Here is a 6,331-nt window from a genome sequence, read left to right as displayed (position 1 = left end):
GAGAGAGAGAGAGAGAGAGAGAGAGAGAGAGAGAGAGAGAGAGAGAGATTTAAGTTTCACTATGCAGCGCTAAATTATCTTACGTGATAATGGACAAATTCATTCATACAAAATAGCCCTATGTGCGTATAAACATGCCGTAGCCCATTTATATGTGATTAACCCTTACACGTGTATGCGTACGATCAATGTTGATCTAATCATGACAACAAGTAAAGACTTCCTGTTCCTCTCATTCGCCTTCATAATTACCTTGGAAGAAGTTGAGGAAATTTAACACAGCTTCACTGCTATAAATGCATCCGGTTTGAATGTTCAAAGATGCTACGGTAAAGATCAGTGCTTATAAGCGTAAGCGAGAGAGGTCGAAAATGGATGACAGAGACAAGACTTTTCGTCTCCCAAACAGTTATAGCTCACTAACCACCCGACATTTATGGTAACGAAAATAGCCGCGGTGAAGATAGATCACCAAGATTATCAAAGGGCAGCATTCCTTGACACCTGGAGGACGGGAGAAAGGGCGTTGGGTAGAAGGCTTTCACTTCTTCCCTACATTATGAAGGTCACGAATGCTCAGACCCGCAAAAGGAAGGACTGGAATGGGGGTTGAATGGAATTGGGTGGGAAGTCAAATGAGCAAGGGGGGCTTGTTCTAGAGGGAGCAGCGTAGAGCCATATCCTCGGAAGGAAGCGAGTGCAGGTGAGTAAGCTTACGCTGCAGAGACTGGTTTTGCAAGTAAGCCCATTGCAAGGTCACGCAGCTGATGGATAAAAACAAACACTGCAACTGACTGCCAAGAATGTCGTTGTTTTATTCTTCTTTTCTGCCAGTCTGAATCTCTTAACCTACGCCAAAATACTTGTACATCTGAGACCCGTGATTCACTCCGATTCGCTGTCTCGTGTGACCTGCTGATTTACCATGGATGTTGTACAGTATATTACTGTAAGATGCCAAATGGTTCACCTTTTCAATCGTGAGGATCTAATATCGAAACTTGAAAAGATTAAAAATTAATGTTTAGCTTCAAACAATCTGACTTTACAAGAGAGAGAGAGAGAGAGAGAGAGAGAGAGAGAGAGAGAGAGAGAGAGAGAGAGAGAGAGAGAGAGAGAGAGGGTTAATCTACCTTATTTTCTTCTAAATCAGAGGTTCTTCATAGCTTGAAATACAAATAACGTAACAAAATAGTATTTAAATGTTTTTATACGCCGTTATTCACGAAATAGTATCAAAAGGCAGATAAGACAATAAAAACTGTGGAATTTTTATAATACAGAATTGTTACAGAAGCTCGAGTTTATTTCAGGGAGGTAGTGACATTTTTTCTTTCTTCAAGTGCATTTAATTCGTCTTGTGCTCTTTACCGATTTATTTGAGGGAATAGCATGATGGAGACAAGGACGTCCAAGAGGAGCTATGGTCGGAAGGTGAAAGCAACAGCCTCGAGGTTAAGGAGATAAAACAAAACTTGAATGAAGAACATTTCAATAAGATCGTTCTTAGATAGGAAGGAACAAGAAATTCTATCTAAATAATCAAAATTCAGTAAACTGCCAACCTTCTTGTCTTTACTGATTTTATTTAAATCATTAAGATTATGTGGTCTACCAACTTTCTTGAATCTACTGACTTTACTTGAATAATTAAGATTCAGTGGTCTGCCAACCTACTTGTCTTTACTGATTATTATTATTATTATTATTATTATTATTATTACTTGCTAAGCTACAACCCTAGTTGGAAAAGCAAGCTGCTACAAGCCCAACGGCTCTAACAAGGAAAATAGCCCAGTAAGGAAAGGAAATAAAGAAATAAATAAACTGCGAGAGAAGTAATGAACTATTAAAATATTCTAAGAAGAGCAACATCTTTCATATATAAACTATAAAGACAACGAAAAAACAAGAGGGAGAGAAATAAGATACGTTAGTGTACCCGAGTGTACCCTCAAGCAAGAGAACTCTACCCCAAGACAGTGGAAGACCATGGTACAGAGGCTATGGCACTACCCAAGACTAGAGAACAATGGTTTGATTTTGGAGTGTCCTTTTCCTAGAAGAGCTGCTTACCATAGCTAAAGAGTCTCTTCTACCCTAACCAAGAGGAAAGTAGCTGCTGAAGAATTACAGTGCAGTAGTTAACCCCTTGAGCGAAGGAAAGCTGTTTGTCAGGTGTATGAAGACTAAGGAGGATTTGTAAAGAATAGGCCAAATTATTCGGTGTATGTGTAGGTAAAGGGAAAATGAGCCATAACCAAAGAGAAGGATCCAACGTAGTCCTGTCTGGTCAGTCAAAGGACCCAATAGCTCCCTAGTGGTAGTATCTCAACGGGTTGTGAGTACCCTGGTCAACCTACTACCTGCAATATTACTTCAAAAATTAAGATTCATTGGTGTGCCAACCTCCTTGCCCTTACTGGACAATGCCTCATGAAACTAAGAACCCGAAGAATGAAAAAGTTGTAAAGTTACTACAAGTAGAACACAAAAGACAAGAGGGAATGCCACAGCTTTGTGGTGATAGGGGGGAGGGGAGGGGAGGGCACTACAAACCGAGCCCCGCATTACCAGTAACATGAACCGAAAAAGCCAGATTCTTAGGGAGTTAAGCGATATCTAGAAGAGCATGAAAATTTAAGAAGAGGTCAACCACATGAAAAGGAACACGAACGGGTCATAATCGTAGTGTTTAAACAGCTTTACAATAATAATAACATCAATAACAACAACAACAACAAAAAAAACAACAACAATAATAATAATAATAATAATAATAATAATAAGAGTTTTCAGACCTCCGCCAATGAATATTGCCAACATTTAACTTAAGTCTACGGACACCATCACCCACTTTTCATATGCTGATTGTACAGTAGATGGTGATAAATGTGCAATGTTCATCCAGAATCATGATCTTGAATCGTATCACCTCCAATATTTTCGTGGTTTCTTCCGTTGCATAATATCTATCCATTGCTAAAATTTGTTGAAAATCCAATGTGTCAATTCGTTTTGACGTAATCTTTAAAACTGCTAAAATGCAAATCCAGATCCGGATCATCTCCAAAATTTAATGGGGTCGTCCATGACTTAACATCTATCTGTGATGAAAATCTCATCAAAATCCGCAGAGTAGTTTTGACGTATTCCTGTCAACAGACACACTGGCAAATAGATAAATAAATAAATAAATAAATAAATAAATGAATAAATAAATAAGCCGATACAAAAATATAACCTCCTTGGCGGAGGTAATGAAAGAACCTAAAACCTTTCCATAATGTGAAGTCGTTTGTGGGCGCTGAAAACGGGGTCGGTCTGTCTGTCTGTGGAAGCTTTCTAATGTTATTCTCCGATTCTTCGTCCAATTCTCCAAGTCGGATCGTATCATCTCATTTTCTCCATAACTTTTTTTTTTCCTTTTTTTAGCATTCGGCCGATTACTTCTGCATTCCCTCTGTCTCTTTCATCAGCCATTATGACTTGAAACAATGAACAACATACTCCTTCATAAACGCAAGGGGAAAGACTATTTCCTACAATCGCTTTTTTGTTTCTCAGATACATTCAACTTGCATCTTTTATAATAAAAAAATACTATTCATCCCTTTTCTGTCTCTTTTTTTATCATTTTATTTTTGTGGCTTTTCCTTTTCATTACATAACATCCTCTTCCTCCTTACCCCTACCCCTCCTACTGCACTACTTCTTCTATCTCCTCCTCCTCTTCTTGTTCTACATCCCTATTGATTCAACTTTCCTCGACATCATCAGATTCCTCATCTCTGGATTCGTTTAAATTACAAAGTTTCCGACAATTCCTTTGTTATCCTTCATTTCGGTCCCTGGATGGAGATGTGGCTTTGTTTACGTCAGACTTGTTTTTCATCAAAATCAAAACTTCTATGTGATTGTTTGTAGAAATACGTGATCAATGTTATTTATTATTATTATTATTATTATTATTATTATTATTATTATTATTATTATTATTATTATTATCATTATTATTATTATTATTATTATTATTATTATCATTATTATTAATGAATTCGGTTTTTCGTGGAATGTCTGAATATACAGATCAAGGAATAAGTAAAAAGGAGAAATTATAGAATAAATAAAGGTGAAAAATAAAAATTATATACATCAGTGAAAAGTAATCTTAACTATTTAAAGCGATATGAGAGAGAGAGAGAGAGAGAGAGAGAGAGAGAGAGAGAGAGAGAGAGAGAGAGAGAGAGAGAGATCAAGTAAAATGACAGGTTTTATGAACAAAGATAATTATCTTGAAAAGCTAGGATTTACCAACGTTCACCTTCAAGGGGCTTTCATTTCTTATCTCTGTTATCTCATTTCATTCTGTTAATGGCTGTAACGGCTGTTCCATGAGTAGATTTTCATATTCTGTTAAACAAAGATATTAACAAATGGGACATATAATAATGATGAATAAATAAATAAATGAGCACTATCGGCTTTATATAATAAAGAGCAAGTGTCTGGCTATATATATATATATATATATATATATATATATATATATATATATATATATATATATATATATATATATATATACACACACATACATACATACATACAGGGTTGACAAAAAGTAAGAGGACAGTATGTGGAATAGGATTATGTATCGATTATATCATTACAAGTGTATTATGTTCCCAATAAAATTCTATGACTTTTGTATTGTTGTTCACAATAAAATATAATTGTCAATGCAATAATTATGTTAGTAAATATTATTTTATGCATATGTTATCTCAAAACAAATATAATCGTTTACTGTCCACTTACTTTTGGACCACTATATATATATATATATATATATATATATATATATATATATATATATATATATATATATACATATATATATATATATATATATATACACATATATCCGGTCACACTCAGCAGCATTGCCAGACGTATAACTACTCGGCATCTCTTCGTCCCTCGGGTAGGGGGTCGAGGGAGTAGTCATACCGTGGTGAGAAGGGTTGTAGTTAGGAAAAGGGGAGAGAGTGGGATGGGTTGAATTTGTGTGTGTGCATATTTATCTACTGTATATATTTAGCCGTCATTTTTGTCGGCTCGCGTATGCTAGTATAACAATCATAAACAAACAAAAACAACAACAATACACACATTATCGGTCGAATTACATTACTTCTTCCCCTCTAACAACGCATTCTTCTTCCTCAAAGGTTCCCTCGAAGTATCGTGTGTCCGTTCCAAGATTCCTTCAGCAAGAGGATTGGAAGAGGGCTGGGCAAAGACCTACGAGAATAGGATATGGGGAGTGGGACATCCAAGAAACGTCACGGGATTCTCCGAAACTTAGCTCCGCCTCCTTTTCCTTTAACGGTCGAGGAGGAGGGTGGCGCGGGGGGAGAAAAAATGCGCCGGAAGTAACGTCAACATCGTACGATGTTTTCGAGGTATTATTAGCATCTGACGGTGCAAGGTCACGCGCTCCTAAAATACAACCGACCTCACTACCCATCCGATACCCAAATGGTATGCCCATGCGCATCTGGGGAGCCATGGATACCGGGTGGCCTGGTATACCCAAACCCAACAAGGAGGCCCTAGGAGTTTAACGGAACCGGGACAAAATATTGTTTATTTGTTTTGAAAAATATGAATTGAGTGAGTTTTATCTAACTTGTTTCATGAAAGGGGCAAATGACTGTATTATTATTATTATTATTATTAGTATTATTATTATTATTATTACCACCCTAGTTGGAAAAGCAGGATGCTATAAGCCAAAGGGCTCCAACAGGGAAAAATAGCCCAGTAGGGAAAGGAAATAGGGATACAAATAAACTTCATGAAAAGTAATAAAATAATTGAATAAAATATTTAAGAACAGTAAGAACATTAAAACAATATATTGTCTATGAGACGTAAGAGGAAATGTATAGAATGATAAAAGCAGAGGAATGAAGAAACTGATAAGGGGATAAGGGAGATCAGGAGACATGACTTGCGTCAAGGATCACGCGATTTTGGATGACATAATGTCAGCGGATATCTTCGTTGGTTTCGATCGCGGATATGGATATCGTAGCAAGATTACGATACAGTAAATCCCTTCCTTCTCAGTGGATTACTCAGGAATGTTGAAACAATGACATTCAGATTTCCAAAAGGAATTTGTATTGCGTGAAGCTTAGACTAGAGCCTATTTCAAAGACTAAGACACGAAAGTTCGAGAACTTTAGTTGATTTTCTGGTCAATAATAGGAAACATTCGAGAATTTCAGTTAGATTCGGGATGTGGATAAATTCATGTCCT

The sequence above is a fragment of the Palaemon carinicauda genome, chromosome 9, assembly GCF_036898095.1.
Source record: "Palaemon carinicauda isolate YSFRI2023 chromosome 9, ASM3689809v2, whole genome shotgun sequence".
Lineage (NCBI taxonomy): Eukaryota > Metazoa > Arthropoda > Malacostraca > Decapoda > Palaemonidae > Palaemon > Palaemon carinicauda.
Note: the sequence above shows the minus strand (reverse complement) of the source record.